The 20,946-nt window shown below is 41.4% G+C and overlaps 1 long non-coding RNA gene and 1 pseudogene across 1 annotated transcript in view; both read right to left on the reverse strand.

Moving 5' to 3' along the window:
* Window positions 1-20,946, reverse strand: part of LOC111740297 — a 63,681-nt gene that overhangs the window by 17,595 nt on the left and 25,140 nt on the right. The gene's annotated exons all lie outside the window — the stretch shown is intronic.
* Window positions 4,629-4,746, reverse strand: LOC111741575 (annotated as a pseudogene).

The raw sequence follows: 20,946 nt of genomic DNA on the forward strand, positions 1-20,946 counted from the left end.
GTGCACAAGCCCCTGAAATGCAGGCTTGGGAGCATCCACACCCAGGCCCACCCAACCTTCCGCTCATTCTGGCCTTGGTGAGGTTTGAATAAAGCAAACATAGGATGGTCCCAAAGGTAAAGGGATCTGTGCCACATTTCTTGAGGACTGCACGGAAGAGGCGCCTTGTATGGAAAGTAAAACATCTACACAAAACAGCCCTGATTCAGGGACTAGAGTTTTAAGGAAGGCTGCCCCAAATCTTCAACATCATGTTCACTTCAGAGTAGTCTATAGTAAGAATGTGTATTTACATTTGTTTATTTATTGTTTATTTACCCAAATCCTAATCTCATACATTTAGTATGTTTCTTTTTTATAGTTATTAAAAATGAATCACTATAAATATGTTTTCTAGGTCTTTGTGCATTGTCATAAATATTTCCTAAAGATAAATTTCTAGAAGTAGAATTACTGGATCAAAGAGGACTGCAATTTTATGACTTTTAAATTGGTCAAGGTTATGTCCATTTTAGACTTGTTTTAAAATGCACAAAAGGAATGTCCTGTACCTTATCCTCACCTTCGCCACCACTGAACAAAAATGAGAGGGGCGACCAACCCCAAGTTGCCTTAATTCATAGTTCTTTGACTACTAGTGAGAGTGACTACTTCCAAGAACAGTTATAAGTTGTTTTGATCTCTCCTTTGTGAATGGTGAGTTCTTGACCTTTGCTCCTGGACCCCTTGACGTCCCACCACACGGACACCTTAGGATGATACAAAGGAAACCTGGTTTTCTCTATTCTGGAGGCTTTGCAAGAATCAGAAGATAAGCTCTCCAGGTCTCATGGGGTCCACCCCAGACCCCTAACCTGCTACCCAAATTTGACTGTAGAGGTACAAAAGCACGGGTCTGGTCTGATGAAAAAGTACCAGCTCTTTTAGTCTCTAACTCTAGGATTTTGAAGCCATTCCACCTCACAAGTCTACTGAAATGTCAAGCTCCATCCCAGCCATCTGCTAGCTGCATCCCCTGCCCTCTGCATCAGAGATCAGCCTCGGTTCCCTCCAAAATCTCCCTGAATCATTACATTTCACTCCTGCTGCCTCGATATTCCCAGAAACTAGCAGACCAAGATTGAAGGTGTGAGTGTATATATGTGCCAATTCAGTTGGTGCTCACTCAGCACCTGAGCATGCAGGGCCTTGTGCCTGGTGCTATTAGAGACACAGAGATTAAATAAGAAAAGTCATGGTCCTTGCCTTCGAGGAATTAACAGTTAAGCATAGGACATGACCTATATTTAGGTAATAGATAATAATGACGAATAGCAGCATTTTGTAGATCCCATAACATAGCTAAAGCTAATGTGCTGTGGGAGGTCACCTTCAGGTTTGGAAAACTGAGGAGGGCTTCCTAGAGGAAGTAGAATTTAAGCCCAGTGGAGACAGGGTCAGTCAGGCCAGAGAGAAACAACAGCCTGAATAAAGGCACAGAGGTGGAAAAGTGCATTCAGGAGCTGCGGAGTCCTGTTAAGCTGAGGGCAGGCTGTCTGAGGAGGAGGAATAGAAGCTAATGTTGGGCAGGAGGGCTGAGGCCAAACTCCGGAGGCCTAAATGCCAGGCCAAGGAGCAGGGAGTTTTATCATCGGCATCTGAGCAAAGAAAACATAGTCAGATGTGATCGGCTATAAATTGCACACAACTGTGTTTATTCAGAGATTAGACAACTAACCAAGACAGATAAGAAAGCTGTAAATCGCCTATTGTGCCTGAGAAAATACACTAATCTTTGCCACTGACGTGGGCAGACATCTGTTTGTCTATGTATCATGCAGCATAATAATGGATATGCACATGGTCCCGCACATGCCATTTTGATGTGAGGGTTTGCTTACATCCCAGAAAACTTTTTATGTGTGCTCTATCTTCACAAATCATTGGTGTGGATCACTTTGTGAGCTGGTCTCTTCCAAGATTTCTAGGCAGAAAGAAGGGCAGGTCTCCTTTCTGCATCCAGATTTTCTAATGCATCTGGGGAGCTTCTACCTCTACTTCCACCCCTTGGTTTCAACCCCACAAATGGGTCAAGCCAAAGCCCTTCCCTTTCCTCCTCTCTAGATCTTCAAAGCTCTTCCTTCCAGCCCAGGAAGTGTTCTGATTGCCTTCCTGTGTGGTGGGAAACCACCCTTATAGCGCAGCCTTCCTCATTTTCTCTTCTATTGTTTACCTGTATAAACCCAAAACTCTAGTCCTCCAGTGTCGGCTCCCGTAGAATTCACAAACCCTACTTCTCTCGAAGAAGCTGGCTCTACACATAAAAATCTTGTAAATGAAAATGACAGCTGTAAGTCTCTGAAGTGCACTTTGAAAGCCTGTTTTGGAAATCAGGAAGAGAAATTCGACTCTACTCTTCAGCCAGATTCTGTGACGCCCCCCACATAGTAAAGAATTTAACTCTGCCCAAAGAGCAAAGTTAAGACCACTGGCTTTTGCCATTGGTCCCTGTGGAGGTCCTCTCTAAGCCCTTGGAATGTCCCGCCTGATAAGAGTGTCCTTGATTACCTGGGGGCTTTGGAGCACACCAAAGGTCTAACAATGTAATTATGGTGGGCACTTTGAGTCACATGATATCACTTCACCTTCTGACGGAGCTGGAACCTAAATCAGCCATGTGGACACTCAACCATGGAACCCCAATAAAAACTCTATAGACACTGAGGCTCAATTGAGCTTCCTTGGTTGGCAGTACTCCATATACATTATCACACATCCTTGCTGGAAGAGTAACACTATCCATGACACTGGGAGAAGACAACAGAAAGCTCCACACTTAGAACTTTCCTAGATGCTGCCCCATGTGTCTCTTCCCTTAGCTGGTCTTATCTTTCTTTATCTGTTTCTTTCCCCTGTCATAAACCATAATCACGAGTACAACAGCTTTCAGGGAGTTCTACGAGTCCTTCGAGTGAATTACCGAATCTAAGGATGGTCTTGAGAACCCCCACCCCAAACTTGCAATTGATGTGAGACATGAGGATTGTCTTAAGAACTATGCCTCTAACTCTGCACCCCCTGATTCCCTGGATGCCTCAGCCTCAACGGGAAGAGAGGGCTGCAGAGCAACAAAAGTTACCAGCAAGAACAGTTATACCAAATAACATTTCAAAATATTATCCTATCACAGATACATATAACTAACAGTACATAGCAAATACACAGTAAATGCTAATAACAAGGTGTACTGCCTGAGTGGTACTGAATGGATTCGTAAGGAACAGGGACTACAGGAAGAAGTGGTCAGGGAAGACTTCACAGAGAAGATGGGACTTGAACTGGGATTTCAAGAATGTAGAGAAATTAAACAGGCAGAGTGAGAAAAGCATTCCAGGTAGGAAGGAATGGTTTTGATCAGCTTGCTAAATTGGTAAGGAGGAAAGTCTACAATAGAAAATCATGGTATGATTGATTAGCCTTGAGAACTTCCTGATGTTATTGATCTCCTAGAACTCCCTCATTAGCCAATCACAGTAAAAAAATCTTTTCAAAACACCAAGAATCCCTTGCTAAGTTGGAACACAGAGGCAAGGATCCCATTCTCGATTCTTCTTTTATCTTTTCCACAGCCCATGCTAAACATATATATGTGAAAGAGTAAACTGGCCATGAGAAAAATGGTGTCAGTGAAGACTCCAGTGGCCTTCGGAGTCTGGTGGGTACGAGAAAGCCTCGGTGATTAACAAGGCTGCTGTGCTGCCCAGCTTCAGGACGGTTCATCCACACACAATGAAAGTGAGCAGTGCCCCCTAGAGTTGTGAGATGCAGCTGCCCTCTTGGGCAGGGAAAGCTTTACGGCTGCAGGTCTGATATAAAATTGCTGACTCTGATATGAGGAATTGATTATAAAACATGGGGACTCATACAGAATAGCATAATTTATAAAGAACAGAATTTTATTTCTCAGAGTCCTAGAGGCTGAGATGTCTAAGATCAAGGTGTCAGCAGATCTGGTGTCTGGTGAGGGCCCACGTCTTAGTTCATAGATGGACATCTCCTTACTGTGTTCTAACCTGGCAGAAGGGGCAAGAGAGCTCTCTAAGGTCTCTTTAATAAGGACACTAAACCCATTCATAAGAGCTCCACCCTCACGACCTAATTACCTCCCAAAGATTCCACCTCCTAATACCATCACTTCAAAGGTTAGGATTTTAACATATGAATTTTGGGGGAATAAACATTTAGTGCACTGTACTCTACACCTGGATATATAGACCTTTTTCTATTTGTTTCCTCCAAAACACTACAGAAAATAGTATTTCTGCTTTTAACATGGCTCATAACATTTTTAGGAAGACCATGACCCATCTGAGAATTTGATAAAAGTCCTGAATTCTTACCCTAGAAACACAAACAAGAGAGAGGGAGGGAGGGAGGGAGAGAGGGAGGGAGAGGGAAGGAGAGAGAGAGAGAGAGAGAGAGAGAGACAGAGACAGAGACAGAGACAGAGAGAGAGAGTGTTTGTGCAAAACTTCAGACATCCTGAAGCTCACCCCCAAAACCCTACTGCGTCACAGAACCAAAATGTGACCCTGCTCCTCAATGAGAAATGTTCCTTTCTTTTTTCTTTTTTCTTTTTTTTTTTTTTACACCTACAGCACCTGATCTTCCTAGGTGGTCTCCCATCCAAGTACTAACCAGGCCTGACCCTGCTTAGTTTCTGAGATCAGAAGGGATCGGGCGTGTTCAGGGTGGCACGGCCTAGACTAAGATATCTCTTTCTTATTAACACTCAGCACTTGACCTGTCAGGAGCTTTTGAATTTTAACTATGCCTTAGCAGTCAGTGTGGTCATTTACTTTAAAAAGACTTTGGTTTGAACTATATAATGTGCAAAAAGTGATTAGTTAGCATATGAAAAATGCTAAGCCGAGGATCTGCAATTCAGAGATGGCTACTAAGCCCCTTAAATATTGTTTCTTAAATCTGCTCCATGGGTTTCTTAAATAGCATAAAGGATGTTAGAAATTTATTTTAGTGAATTGAGTGGTATTCAGGGAATATGACTGATATAAAAAATTATCCAGGTTCCTTGAAGACATTAATGCTAACCGAAATAAACCAGACACAAAAGGATAAGTACTGTATGATACCACTTAAATAAGGTTCCTAGAGTAGCAAATTCATACATACAGAAAGGTGGTTGCCAGGGGCTGAGGAATTGGGGAGAATATTTAATAAGTGCAGTTTCAGTTTTGAATGATGAAAAGTTTTGGAGAGAGGTGGTGGCAATGGTCGTACAATGTGAATTTACTTAATGCCACTGAATGCTGGCATTTAGAAATGGTGATAATGGTAAAATTTTATGTTATGCATATTTCACCAAAATAAAAATAAATTATCCAAGCCCTTCCATGCTAACATGAATGAAGTATAAGGATCAGACAAGCCCAGGACCTAATAATACCTTTGGAGAAAACTTTAGAGAAGTTCTGCCCCCAGACTTTAGGGACTCCAATAAGCACTCTTGGTGAACATCTTAACCCAACGTGGATGCAATGATTTATGATGATGAGGACAGCCAATCTTGGACTCTGAGCTTGACTTAACTCCAGTCATCAGAAATCATGGCATTCCACACAATGCAATATATGTGCCTTACTATTGAATTGTGTACCTAAAATTTACTGGATTTTGTTAACCAATGTCACCATAACAAAAATAAATCTAAAAAAAGAAAGAAAGAAATCATGGCATTCCCCTTGAAGTAACATTTTCATGAAGTCAGGGGCATCCCCTGAGCTTATAAGAGCAGGTTACATGACTGTTTTTATGCTGGTATAGCTGGCAGAATTTTATCAAAGATTTGCTGTCATTGTAACATCCTACCATTAGCCAGGTTATAGAAGACTATAATCCGTTGTGATCACCAGAAGCGGCTAGTCTTTTACTCAAGGAACCTGACAATTGCTGAATAGGCCACATTTGCCTAAACCACTCCCCTGAGTCAGAAGAAAATCAGAGCTTGATCTCCAGCCAAGAACGCAGCAAAACAAACAGCAGCTCAGGCCTCCACCCTGGCTCCAGTATAGCAGACAGCTGCCCAAGGGCTTATACCAGGAGGGGACTGCTTTGACTTTAAGAAAAGCCACAGGACGGATAGAGTTCCATCTTGTCTCCACCCAGATTCAATAAGAGACACTGAAGTCACCCCAAAATGTTTTAGGAACAGCTGTAATATTTTACCAGCTGTTGGGGAATATGAGGACATAAAGGAAAAATATCTCTATTTAATTAAGGAGCTGATCCAATATTCATCGGGAAACATAAATGCAATATAAATAAATATATACCTTTGATATAAAGTGTTGGACTATATCATAACTAAGCTAAAAGCTCATGCAAATTAGAAAAATGTTAATTCTCAACATTCAGGAGTTTTGTGTCAAAATATCATATCATACTGTAAGTCTTCACTTAACATTGTTTATAGGTTCTTGGATACTGCGTCTTTAAGCAAAACGACAAATAATGATATCTATTTTACCATAGGCTAATTGACAGAAACAAGTGATTAAGTTCCAACGACATATTTCTGATCACAAAAACGTTACCAAACATTTAAATAAAGACCCAAAACATTTCTGACATTAAACACTTAAATAAATGTGAGCTACACATACATTTAAGAAAGATGAATGGAAACAAGTCAGACAATAATTTTCCAACCCAGTTATTCCAGTCCAGGGTCAAGGGTGGCCAAAGCCGATCGCAGCAGCTCCGGGCACGTCATGGGACGCACCCCGGACAGGGCACCCTTCCACCACAGGGCCTCTCAGACTCACACCCACAATCACTCAGACTGCAGACAAGCCATCCACCTCCAGTGCACAGCTTTGGGATGTGGGAGGAAACCAGACGACCCAGAGGAAACCCACCCAGTCATGGGGAGAACGTGCACATTCCGCACAGACGGTGTCAGAAGCAGTTTTTCTTTTCTCATCAATGTTATAATGAAAACACATTGAACAAAGTGACATGATTCGAGGATCTGCTGTATTCACCTTTTCACTTAAAGAAGGCACTTTCCAGATTCTCTTCAGCATATCCGACTTGCCAGCATCACTACTCTTGCACTCGAGGGCCATTATGAAGTAAAATAAGGGTTACTTGAACACCACAACGGTCAGTAGAGGCAGCTACTAAGTGGCTAAGGGAGCGTCTGCAGCTACAGTGAGGGGACTCCGGACAGAGGGACGATTCACGTCCAGGGCAGGACAAAGCCAGACAGTGCGAGATTTCATCCCATCACTCATAACAGTGTGCAATTTAAAACTTAGGAAGTGTTTATTTCTGGAATTTTTCCATTTAATATTTTCAGCCGCACTTGACCGCAGGTAACCTAAACCCCAGATAAGGGAGACTACTGTTATAAACTTAGGTCCCAGTTGTCAGGGCCTGCTTCTAGAACCCGACCTAACACAACTGGGTAGAAGTAAGGGTGGAGAGAACATCCCAAGCTGGAAAGAAACTTGTGCGAAGGCCCCAAAGGGGCATGGAGAGTTCAGGGAGTTGAAAAATGGCTACTATCGCTGGAGTGAAGAACATGGGGAAAAAGTGGGGGTAGCTGTGTCCAGAGGAGAAGCAGGAGGAGGGGGCAGAATAGAGGGAGGAAGGGAGGCAGATCCTACAGGCATATACATGAGATTTGCCTTTATCCTCAGCAGAGTAAAAAGCCATTGAAGGGTTTCATGATTGAGGTTAATGTGATCCAATTTGTGTTTTAAAATGGTGGCTCTTGTTTCAGTGTGAACGAAAGACTGGAGGGGACCAGAGTAGATGTCCTTAGAGCAGTTAAGAGTAGGTCGCTGTGGTCCAGGAAGAAGTGATGGGAACTTGGGCTGCAGTTATTGACAGAAGTGGGGTTAAGTAGTGGATGTGGAAGATATTTAGGAGGCAAAATTGACAGGACTGGGAGATAGATTAGGGCTGAAGATGAGAGAGGGAGAAGTATCAAAGACAACACCTAGGTTCTAGCTTTTATGTGTAAATAGTTAAAATATTTCTAGCACAAAAGGCATGTTAGAAATGTATTATTAAAGCTTATATCTTAAAGGGAAGATAAATATAAGGGATTTTATGTCTTTGGTTCTTTGGGACCAGACCTACATAGGCAGATATGCCTATTATTATTATTATTTTTTTTTTTTTTACACATTAAAGTTCTGCACAAGACAATAACTGTCAGGATAGGAAAGCATAAGGAGCAAAATCTAACTAGCTAAAATTAAAACTAAAAACTAAACATCATCTTATTTTAATACTAAACTCTTGTGTTCCCCCACCCCAGCTTACATAAGAGAAGGGGAGGGTGTCACACATGAACTCAAAACATGAGATGGAAGCAATGTGGCAGCAAAGGTCTAGGCTGATCAAATGTCTTTCTCCCTCAAGCCAGCCTGATGCCACCCAGAGTTTATACACTGTCCAAATGTATATGCCTCTTAAACCTGTCCCAGATTATGACGAAACAGTGAAGGGAGGGGAACGAGAATGAAAGCTTTGAAAGGACAGACTGTGAAAGAAGAAGGAAGAAATGAGACTTTGCTATTTTACACTTTTGTCTTAGGTCCAAGCCAAAGAGAGAGTTACAAGAAAACTGAAGGCATAGAAGGAGTCAGGGCATTTTATAGATGCTGGAGAACTCTGGGCAAATTGGGGGTGCCTTTCTTGTACATTGTAGGATATTTAGCAGAATCTTTGGCCTCTACCCAGTAGAGGTAATAACAGGCCAGATATGACAACCAAAAATGTCTTCGGACACTGCCAAATGTCCACTGAAGGGCAAAACAGCCCTCATTGAAGACCACGGAATCACCCTCACCACTCCATTCTACAGATGAGGAAGCTGAGGCCCTCAATGGGGGGAACTTTGCCCAAAGCTGCTCAGAGTCAAGACAAGAATCTAGATTGTCCCCCAAAAGTCTGATGATTCAATCAAAAAGGTCATGTTTGCAGACAAACACTTCTGTTTTGTATAAACCTAACTCTAAGGAAAATTAGTAAAAGGATAATTATATAATATTGGTAATATTATATTAAAAGGTAAAGAGAGCCATCGCTGGGTATGAATAAGTATTAGGCCAATCTGCCCAGAGTTTTTGCATTCATGAGGGCACCGTGAACCATCGGCAGGAGAGGCAAAGGGTACTGAAGCAAAACATGTGAGTTTTAATTTTATTTGTATCAAACTCAAAAAATATATATAGTTTAGGACATAAGTCAAAGAATATTACACAGCCTTGATAAAGAAATTCTGTCACATGCTACGATAAGGATGAACCTTGAAGGTATCATGCTAAGTGAAATAAGCCCATCACAGAAGGACAAATACTACATGATTCCGCTTACATGAAGTTTCTAAAGTAGTAGAACTCACAGAGTCAGAAAGTAGAATGGTGGTTGCCAGGAGCTGGAGGTAAAGGGGGTAATGGGGAGTTGCTATGCAATGAGTATAGAGATTCAATCATGCAAGATGAAAAAGTTCTAGAGATCCGCTGTACAACAACAGTCAATAATACTGCACTGTGCATGTAAAAATTTGTTAATAGGGTAGATTTTATGTTTTATGTCTTTACCACAATAGCAAAAGAGAGGGGTGAGGAGAGAAAGAGAGAGAGAGAGAGAGAGAGAGAGAGAGAGAGAGGGAGAGAACATGAGTTAAGAACTGTTACTATTCTATCTCCTTATTTCCTTCAAAGTGGGTTCCTATCTGGGAAAGTTTCCAGTGTTTGATTGATGACGACCTGGGAAATGCTGGTGCCAAATCCCAGCCCTCATTAATAAAGCTCAAGTCACCACGAAGTTGCAGAATACAAAAAGACTTTTAAATCCAGTGTTAATTATCACCAAAGAAGCATATTTTCAAATACAAGTGCAAATCTCACTTCTTCAATAAAGCTGTTTGGTTTTTTCTTTTTTTTCCAAAAAGTCACAGAATGTTAATGCCTACAGATCATATTTGTCAAATCCTTCTTTTTAGAGATAAGGTCCCCAAGATTCTAAGAAGTTGCTCTTTTGCCCAAGGTCATCCAGCTAGTGAGTGATAAAGTGCTACAGAAAAAGACAGGTTTCTGGAGCTCCAGTCCAGGACCCCCTCTGCTTTACCAGACTACATTCTTGCTGCTCAGAGGATCCCAAATCTCCCACCTCATTGAAATGGTACCATCATCCCAGAAAAAAAATGAAAAAAGACCTAGATAAGGAAAGTGTGGAGAAATGTCAAAGAAGAGAAGTGTGATGAAAAATAAATGAAAACTGCAAAATTTTTAATAGAATAAAGAAAATTTAAAGGACTGAAGAAAAATACCAGAAAATGAGAATCAGACCCAAAAACGACATTCACAAAGATAAGCTTTTAGTTATTCTTGGTGCCCCAAGGAGTGTTTGAACTGCTGCCAAAATTGCTTTTGACCTAAATGGAGAATAAAAACTATTTTCTTTATCTATTGAGAGTAAAATCAAATTTCTTGTTAGGAAGCATTGGTTTGGATGAGGTGAGTTAAAATTTTAGAGAATAGAGTATTATTAGCCATCCCTAGCAGACCTGGGGCACCAAGAAATATTTATTGTTAAAAAGAACATCTAGATTTTACTAATCCATATTGGGGTAACACTGTTCGTGGAGTTTATTATTTCAATCTTGTTTCGAAATAAAAATTGCTCCTTGCACCCCCCCCAACATTTTCCTATATTCACTTCTTTAGCTCTACGCTTTTGCACACAGACACACACAGAGAGAAACACACACAGACACACACACAGAGACACAGAGACACACACACACACACAGAGACACACAGACACACACACACTCTTAGCATCCCCCTCTCTCAGTCATCCCCCTTCACATACGCCCCATGTTGAAATAAATAGTAGAAAACTCCTGTTTCTACTCCCACATCTCTTTACTTAGTTGGTATACGTATTAGTGATGGTGCTTTTGGCTACAAGGAATAGTAAACCCAAATAAAAACAGCTTCGAACAAGAAATACATTTATTTTTCCCCATGACAGGAAGTCCTGAGATATCACTGCAAAGCACAATAACTATGTGTTGACTTGAATCACCCTGCAGCAGAGGATGAAAAATATGCATAAACTGAGGTCCCGGGGGGCTTACGGTTCAGTGCGGGGACACATGTCACAACTCCGGCACAAGGCAGTGTGACACACGCCAGCCGATTGGTGTAGACCACACAGACTCCTGCAAGTGCTAAAAGAAATGTGAGTTCTGTCACTGGAGTGAACGAGGATCACCTCACAAGGGACATGAACGTGGGTGAGGGTTTCGAGGGTGAGAAGAATTTCAACAAGGGGAGATGTTGGTATGAAGGAGCGTTCAGGGTGGAAGATACCGTGAAGTGGAGGAGAAAGTGGATTTTCGGAAGTACGCAAGTAAACAGGTTTGTTCCTCCAGGCCAAGAGAGAGGTGAGGACTGGCAATGTTCACCTCCAGCCATGAAGACCGGCGTCAAAACAATAAGGATCAGGCAATCGGGAGGAATTTGGAAGACCACCCTGTTACGTGGACAAGGAGACCAGTGAGTGGAGGGACAGAATATCTCCAGGAGAGAGCTAAAGCCCTCACTGAGGTGACAGGGCTCCATCAAACCTGAACTGCGAGATTAAAAAGAAAACAGGCAAACAAGAAGTGAAGCCGTAGACTAGGCAGCCCAGAACTGGACAGAGAGAGCTGTGCGTCCAGCGAGCAGCTCAAGGGCACCGAGTTCCTCCGGTACCCCGACGCTGGTGGCCTGTGGACGTAGGAATGTCTCCTCTAATGGCTTATAAACAGCGGGCCTGAGGAGCAAGTGGGAGTGAGCGGGGAGACTTGAGCTTTTCTGTAGTTTTAAGTCTTGCCTCCTTTCTAGGAGTCAGCTGAGGGAGGGCCACGTTGCTTCCCCGAGTCCCGGTTTGAGTAAAGAACAGTCATGGTACTGGCCAGGATACAAGTAATGGAAGGCCAGAGTCATTGCGCATTTTCAAGTTTGTTACTTAGAGATTTATTCTTCGATACAGTATTACACAATACCTTTATATCTTATATGATAGCAAGCCCAGGTCCGGGAAGTTCCAGAGCTGGGCGAGTTGGCTCAGTGACATCTGGGCTATGGGTCAGCTTCTCGGTGATTCTTTTGGACTTAAAATAACTGCAGCAGCTTTAGTTACCAGGTGCTCAGGCTGCGTCCTCCAAAATGAGAAAGGAGACAGAAGGGCTGTTTTGTGTCTATTTCTCTGTTTTAGAAGGAGAAAAATTTTCATCAGAAGTGACCCCATACCCTCAGCTTCAGACTTCCACAGGCTTCATTCTTTTGGCCAGCCCAGCTCGTAACCTAGGCTCTAGGCCCAAGGGAACTGAGAAAGAGAGTGCCTGAGACTTGCAACCTCTCTAGTCCGTGGTGGGTGCTGACGGACAGAAAAGGAGCATCTGGAATGACTATGGGGCAGGAAGCAACAGTGCCCATGCCAGCCATGTGGAATAGGGGTGGGAGATGACATGAGAAGACAGGTTCAGGTAAGTTTTGAAGGGCCTGCAGTGCCTTGCTAAGGATTTTGTAGTTTTACATCATGAGAAACCAGCGTAAGTCTCTGTGGTGAAGGAGAAGGCACTGACCAGTGCTGAGTTTTAGAGAATTAACTGGAAGCAAAGGTAGAAGAAGGTTTGAAAGGAATCGTACAGGTCAGATTGGGGCATGGACTGGGCTGACTGGGACACTTTGGGGACTCCTAACGGAATCAACTGGTTATCCCTCAAATTGGGAACATTTAACTAGATTGTTCAGGAGTAGCCATTGTGCATGTGCTTGGCAAAGAGCTGTGGAAACTAGATTATAGGCCCAGCTTTTCCATTAACTGGCTGCAGCATCTGAGGTCACTACTCAGTTTCCTTGCGCCTCAGTTTCCTCATCTCTAAAATGGGGTCACTAGACTAAATGCTCTCTGCATCCCCCCTCCTCCAAAAGCCCAAGAATGGCTCTTTGTACCAATGTTCACTTAGGCAGATGCTGTCCATGTGCTTTCCAAACAAGGAAGGAGGGCTGATCAGGGCTGAGTCATCTCATGTACTGTCACCAGCCGAGTGGTGCCTCATTTTTTCTCCCAAACATCTGCACCATCATCAGTAATATTTATACTTTCAAACACAATGGGGCTTATTATCATTAATGATAATTATTGTTATTGAAGAATCAGAGAACTGTCATCTCATACTAACATTTCGTTTTGTGCCTCACATCAAATCTCTTCTTCCCAACACATCTCTGTTTTTCTTTATAATGTAAAAGAAAGGGCATGATTAAGGGTAAGAATATTTCGGTAGTTTAATTCTTTGTGACACTGGGTAAGTCACTTCCCCTCAGTGAACTTCAGAGTGGACAGAAAAACAGATGGAGTTATATCAGTGGTTCTTAACCAAGAGTGAGTCTCAAAATCACGTGGGGGCATTTTCAAAAGGTAGACCCGAGAATCCCAGTCCAGACTAAGAGAAATCTCTATATCTAGGGGTAGATCTGGCAATGTATCTTTTGAAACTTCTACCCAGGAGATTCTGATGGGCCCTCTAAATTTTCTTTATTAATTTGGTCAACAGATATTTACTCAGGCCCTACAGGGGGCCAAGACTAAAGGCCTAAAATATATAGAGACAAAAGATTTTATTTCTGCCCTTAAAAAGTTTAGCAAATGTGGAGAAAGATAAACATGAAAACAGACATAGACTAAATAGGATAAGTCTTCAAAGACAGAAGCACTGACCTTAGGAGCACACTGAGAGGCTCCCACTAAGCCTAACTGGCAGGAAGCCCTTCCAGAGGAGGTAGCCTTGAACTAAGAGCTTTAAAGTGCAGTCAGAAGTCCAAGGAGATGGGAACAGGGATGCTAGAGGGAAAGGGCTTGAATCCCAGCAGTAGTTCTTACAAGTAAGGTACAGAGACAGAGCAGGCTTTTCTTCCTCTTAAGCATCAGCAAGATAAAGACAGGTGATCTCTTCCTCCGGCATACAAAGCTCTCTATCATCTGGCCCGCAGGCTTACCTCTTCCGCCTTATCTCCCACCAACTCACCCTCATACTCTTTACTTCAAGCAAACAGTTCCCCTTGAATATCCACAGTATCTCAGCTTCCAGTCACCCCACAAGTTACTCCCTCTGCCTTCACAGCTCAGGCCACTGGTTTTCCTTGTCCAGACCACTCAGGCTTCTGAGCACCAGCTCTGTTCTCCCCTGAACAGCTCATGGCACTGCACACATCTCCATCACACTCTCCTAGCACACTCTATTAAAACCGTACATTTATTTCTCTGACTCCCCCAGTAGACCATAAGCAATTTAGGGGCTAACTCTGTATAATACTTATCATTGTCTCACAAAGCCAGGCACAGTATCCCTACTACACAGTCACAATAAAGATAGCTAACATGTATTTAATGCTTACAGCATGCCAGGAAATGTTCAAAGCACTTAGCATATTTTTATTAACTCAATTATTCTTCAAAACAACCATAAAAAGGAGGTACTGAAGAGGAATTGCATTCAAAATAGCTAATCAGCTCTTTGTTCTGCTTCTGTAGATATGCTTGCTGCATAGGCCATACTCAAAAGTAACTAAAAACTAATCGTCCCTTGGCTTGGTCTGTCTAAGCAGCAAACATAATTGCTTGGACCCCCTAGCAACTCCTGTGCTTTGTAACACTATGTAACTATCTGCAACCATAGCAACTCCTGCACTTTGTAACGGTCTGAGAACAAATTAACCAATCAGCCCAAGCCAAATAGGTCTATATAAGCAATGCTGCAACTGAGCTCCAGGCCCCATATCTTCAGAGCCTAGCTCCTCTGGGGCTGCTGGCATAATAAACCTGAGTTCTCCAACTCTCCAAGTGCTGCTTGGTTTCTCGTCGGTCTGATTTTTGCAATTTTTCTGCAACAGTACCATTATTATCACCATTTTACAGATGAGAAAACTTAGAGTCCAAGTATTAAAAAAAAGCTAGATAGGCTGGGTTTAAAGCTTATGCTCTTAATCTGCCATACTAATAGATAGTTAATAAAATTTTTCTTGAAAGAATAAAGAAATGAATGACTTTGCATTTCAATGGAAACATCTATGATGTCAGGTCTTCTCACCTTAGGGAGCACGTTGGAAAAGGATGAGAATCTTTGGGCTTTGTATTAGTCAGGGCTCTCCAGACAAACAAACTCAATAGGATGCATGTATAAAGAGAGATGGATTCATTTTAAGGAATTGGCTCATGTGCTTGCAGGGGGCTGACAAGTTCGAAATTTGCAGACCAGGCCAGCAGATTAGAGACCCAGGGAAGAGTTGATGTGGCAGTCTTGAGTCCAAAGGCAGTCTGGAGGCAGGATTTCTTCCCACTCGGGGAACTCGGTTTTTTTTTTTTCTCTTAAGGCCTTCAACTGATTGGACAAGACTCATCCACCTTATGAAGGATGATCTGCTTTACTCAAAGACTACTGGTTTCAGTACTAATCACATCTAGAAAACATCTTAACAGCAACATATAAACTGGTGTTTGACCAAACAATTGTGTATCACAGCTTAGCCAACATGACGCATTAACTTAACCATCAAAGGCTTGAAGATAGGCAAATCTAGGGCAAATAAGAACTGGTGTAGCCTATAGTAATCACTCTCTCTCCTACGCTCAAAAGAAATAATTGTCTATATCATCCATTTGAGACATATCATACAGTGACTTACTTTCTTGTTTATCTTTGATTTCCATTTGTCTTATCTTCCCAACTAGACTAAAAACTCTTTTGGCAGAGTCAGGAATAAGACAATGCAGGAAGCATGTTTTCTAATTCTCTGTACGCCCACAATGCTTTATCCAGAGATAAGCACACAGCAGGCACTCACCATGTGTTAAATAAAAGAACCAGTTTAGGAATTATGATAAAAATAAGTAAAATGAGAAATTACTTGGGATAAATAAATCGATAGTGTTAACCTCAATCACTAAGTGAACAGCATTTGATCAACTGCCAGAGGACTCTTGTGTTCAGCATAAAAGAAAACACCAACCTTCACCTTCTCAAGAATAAATTTCTACCTCCCTAGAACTGCTAGACTCTTTGAACATTGCCAAAGGGATGATTCTATCTGGAGCATCTGAGAGTAAAAGCCATTTAAGATGGAACCGAGAACTCCAAAGTGCTTTGGGGCCCAGTATTTATCACCAGAAAGGAAGAGCTATGAAGATTGTAGTACAGAGAACATAGGGCCTCTAACCAAAGGGCTCTCTAGGCAGAAGTAACTCCCCTAGAATGAAAATATGTTTAGATATGCATGGTTCTTGATAGAACATTTGAGTTCAAGGAATGGCAAACTTGAGTAGTCTTCCTTCTCAGGCCAAGTCCAAGACTCTGTCAAGCTTTTCCTAACCACCCAGTTACATTTAGTGATGCCCACCCTTATGATTTCTGTTTATATTTTATATGCGTCATCTCCGTGAAATACTATAATTATCTGTTTACTTGTCTGAGTCCCTTACTGATGGTAAATTTCTAAAACACAAAGACTACCTTATTCATCTTCATATCTCCTAGCACCTTAAACAGTGACTTGGTATTTATACTTGGTATTTAACATTTCTTTGTGGAAGGGAGAAGGCTTGGAAGGAAGAGCAGAACACACACACACACATACACACACACGTGCACACATATGCAAACCCAGGAAAAAAGCAGTGGTGTGATGCAAAGGGCACTGGAGATCTGAGATCTAATTCTGACTCTCTGATGAGAATGAAAGTGGACAGGACACTGAACTTCCTGGGCATCTGTTTCATCATCTAGAAAACAAGGTATTCATGGCTTTAAGAATGCATGAGCACACAAGAAGAAAAATGCATAGTTAAGAGTTGGCTTTGTTTTTCTAATATGCCAAGGCAAAAAAATAAAACAAACTGCAGCAAAAATTTGATTAATTCAAAGGAAAGAAGAAAGGAGGGAAGGAAGGAAGAAAGGAAGGAAGGAAGGAAAAGAGAGAGGGAGGGAGGAAGTGAGGGAGGGAGGGAAAGAGGGAAGGAAGGAGGAAAGAAGGAAGGGAGGGGAGTCGCAACAATGTTATATGAACTCTCAAGTTAATTGAAACTTGATTAAAAAGAATGTACGGTGTGAGATGATTTGTTCTTGATAATTTCCTGAGATAATTAACTCCAGCTTAATTTTGACTGTGTTAATGAAAAACAATATAACTACATTTAAAAAATACTAAGAATAACAAAATAAAAAATTTGAGGACCCAGAGATTACAATCATGAGAATGCATAAGTAATTATACTTCAAAGAAAGTATAAAGTCGATACCACTTGGACCATTCTAGGGCAATTAAAAAAAAGTGGGTGAGGAAATTCTAAATTATTTCTTGAAACTAGCATAACGTGATAACAAAGCCAAACAAAAATGTCATGACAAAACTTCAAATCAATCTCACTTTTAGTATCAATTCAAAAACCTAAATATAATAGATGTAAACAAAGTCAAGCAACTCAGAAAAGGTTAATACACCATGACTAAGCCAGCTTTATTCCAGGAATGTATGAATATTTCACTACTAGGAAATTTAATATGTCATTTGCCATGTCTGGGAATGAAAAGAGAAAATAGTCATGTGATTATTTCCATGGATGCTGAAAATATATTTGATATTTGATAAAAACATAATGTCTGCTCTTAATAAAATCTCTTACTAGAGAAATACTTTCTTTACTTTTACTCAATTAAGCAAATATTTATTGAATACTAACTATATGCTAGGCACAGTTCTAGGCACTTGGGACATGACAGTGAACAAAATAAACAGAAATCTCTGCCCTCTTGAGGCTTACATTTAGTGGTGGAGACAGACAATAAATAATAAGCATAATAATAAGCAATTGAATAATAAGTAAATGTCCTATTGTGTTAGAGGCAGTAAGTGGTGTGGAAAATAAAGTAGAACAAGATAAGGAAAATCAGGAGCTGGGAGAGGAGGCAATAGCAATTTTAAATAGAGCTGTCAGGGTGGACTCAATGAGATGGTGACATTTGTGCAAATAAATACCTGAAGGAAGTGAGGGAGCAAGCTATGCAGACGCCTGGGTCGGGGGAGTGTTCTGAACAGAGAGAATCTGCCGGCTGAACTGAAAAAACAGCAAGGAGGCCAGAGTGGCCAGAATATATTTTAGTTTAAGGTGTGAGGTCAGCTGTGGTGTTTGAAGGTGTGACAACCACACCCTCACAGAATCACATCAAAAGGAGGAAAGGGTACTATCTCCTATCATGTTTCTTTTTATCCAGGAGGAAAGGATGTCCTGAAGCTCTATAGCAGACTTCATAACACTGTCAAATCTCCCTAAATTAATCTACCGATTTAACACAATTCCATTTTTAAAAACCAATATAATTTTTTAATATGCAAGCTGACTCTCAAGTTCATATAGGAGGGAGAAAAAGCAAGCATAATCATAAAAATTCCAAAAGAGAGGCACAAATCAGCAAAACATACCTTAGCAGCTAGTAAAATAACTGGATAACCATCTGAAAGAAAATAAAGTTGGATCCCTACCTCATCCCTTATACTAAAATAAAGTCCAGATTGATCAAAGAAGGAGAATACTAAGTGGTTAGAGATAGGAACAGATAGAAGACTAAATTTTCACTGTAAACCCTTTGTGTCTTTTAAATTTTATAGTGCCATGCACTGCACATTTAAAATTAATTAATCATATTTAAAATGGGCTCAGGTTTTTACATAAGCAATATTGTACAGTAGAAAGGCCATAAACCTGAGAATCTAGTGGTGTTTTAGAGTCCTGATTTTGCACTAATTAACTTGTAGCTTTGGGCAAGTAATTTCATCCTCACTTCCTCTCTAAAGTGTTAGTATTAGATCACATAGATTCCAGTCTCACTTAACTCTAAAATTCTATAACACTGTAAGTTTAAGCTTCTAAACTGACCTAAGAGTACTTTTATCTGCTATACCTAGTTTTGACAGTTCCCCTAATAAACAACAAATGGTTTATTGTGAAATTTAGCATCGGACATTATTCAGTGCCCACTGCATTCACACCATTGCATTTGAATGAAGACAGCATGCAAAGTACACATTAGGGCTCAGCCAGGAGTTTCCGGGCTGTTAGTCATGGAGGTGGTTGGTCCTCCCACATACCAGACAAACAGATAAGGGAAGGAAAGGATGTGATTGGATGCCTGGGATGGTGAGGACTGTGACTCATACGAGAGAATGCCAAAAGGACTCTACACTCCACAGCCCATCGGTAGTCTGTGACTCAGAGGCCAATTGTCCATTTGGGGGCTTTTTGGATCTTTGATCTTTTCTGTGCCCTAACTTTTGGCCAACCTACAAAATACCTCCATCAGAAAAAGGGAAAGGGTGAAACATAATTCAGTCTGAGTAGTTGTTAACAACTTTACTAAATAATAGTATCTTTAGCTATCTTAGCTAATAAGTAAATTATTTTATATGTTTCAAGAAATTTAAAAGCTAAAAGGCACCTTAGCCATCATCTAGTCTAAACTACACATCCTGCAGATATGTGAGGCCTACAGGGGTCAAAATGACTTGCTTAAAGTACACAGACAGTTCCTGGAAAATTCAAGAAAAAATTCAAGTTTCCAGGCTCTTGGTTTGAAGCTATACCTGTCATCTTTTGTCCTTAAACTATCTTCCAAACCATACTGTCATTTACTGCCTGCCACAAGTGCGTTTTATCTCTAAAAATGGTTTGGCTTTCTCTGCTCCATCTAGACCTTAATGTTAGACCTGTGACCTTAGGAGTAGAGCTTCTGAACAAGACACTGAGGGAGGAGACAAAACAGAATATCGAAGTACCAGCTTAGGTCTGCCCTTGAGAAACTACTTTTTACTCAACCCTCTATCATCAGCCTCCAATAACTTCCCTAGGAACACTTGTCATCTGACACTTTTTAAAAATCTTCTGTCTCTTTTTTTCCACCTCTGCCCCCCAGCCAAAATGATTCTTAGAGCTCATAAGCTTCTCTCAGACACATACCCAACCTAATTCTACCAAGGAAACAGCTGTCAGCAAATTTCCCTGGGGATTTGTGTTTCCCTTTCATTTAAGTGGGTCATTGCTCTAAAGAAAGTGTAAAGATGGAATGAATGAAAATAAGCACCTGGATTTGGCTTGTGTGAGATCTGTGGAAAGTGCAAAGAGATGGGCAGAGCGGCAGGGCAGGGCCAGCAAAGGAAGTCCCCCTATGAGCCTTCCCATGACTCAGACCTTACAGCATTACTAGTCAGACAGGCAGAGTGAACATTTGAGGGACCTTAATCATAGAGACATGAAGGCCCTGCCTTGCCTGTGTCTATATGCATTTCTTTTCAAAGAGAAGGTCAATGGAGAATGAGAGGTAAGTTCTCTGGGAAGATGCCATTTTGCAAGTTGAAAAGAGGTATTTGAGGCCGAAAAGATGGAGGTGTGTGACCTGCAATGCAGAGGTCTTATTAACACGGTTGTCTTCCTTCCAACAAAAATCAAATGATCTATTTGTCACTCCAACCAAGCTGTCTTTTGAAGGGTCCATGTTGGGAAGCAGGGGTCTACTGTCTACAAAAATAAGCCTCTCCAATTGGATGCAGGGACTTGGGTGGGATACCCTATGGGATTAGGTGGAGTGAAACCAGAGTAAGATGCCCAGGATGACCTTGTTGGGGAAAAGGAGCGGAGAATCGCAAAAAGGAAACATGGGCATTGTAGGGAAGGGAACATTGCTAGCAGGGAGCAGCCCTAATTTATCCTTACATATGAGTGCCAGGAGACTTTTGGGCACAGCTACCTCTCACTTTCTTCTCTCAAAACCACCTAGAAGCCTGCTTCTTGCCAAGTACAGCAGAGTCTACTCCACTGCCACCAGCA

Source organism: Pteropus vampyrus, unplaced genomic scaffold (assembly GCF_000151845.1).
Source record: "Pteropus vampyrus isolate Shadow unplaced genomic scaffold, Pvam_2.0 Scaffold3, whole genome shotgun sequence".
Taxonomy (NCBI): Eukaryota; Metazoa; Chordata; class Mammalia; order Chiroptera; family Pteropodidae; genus Pteropus; species Pteropus vampyrus.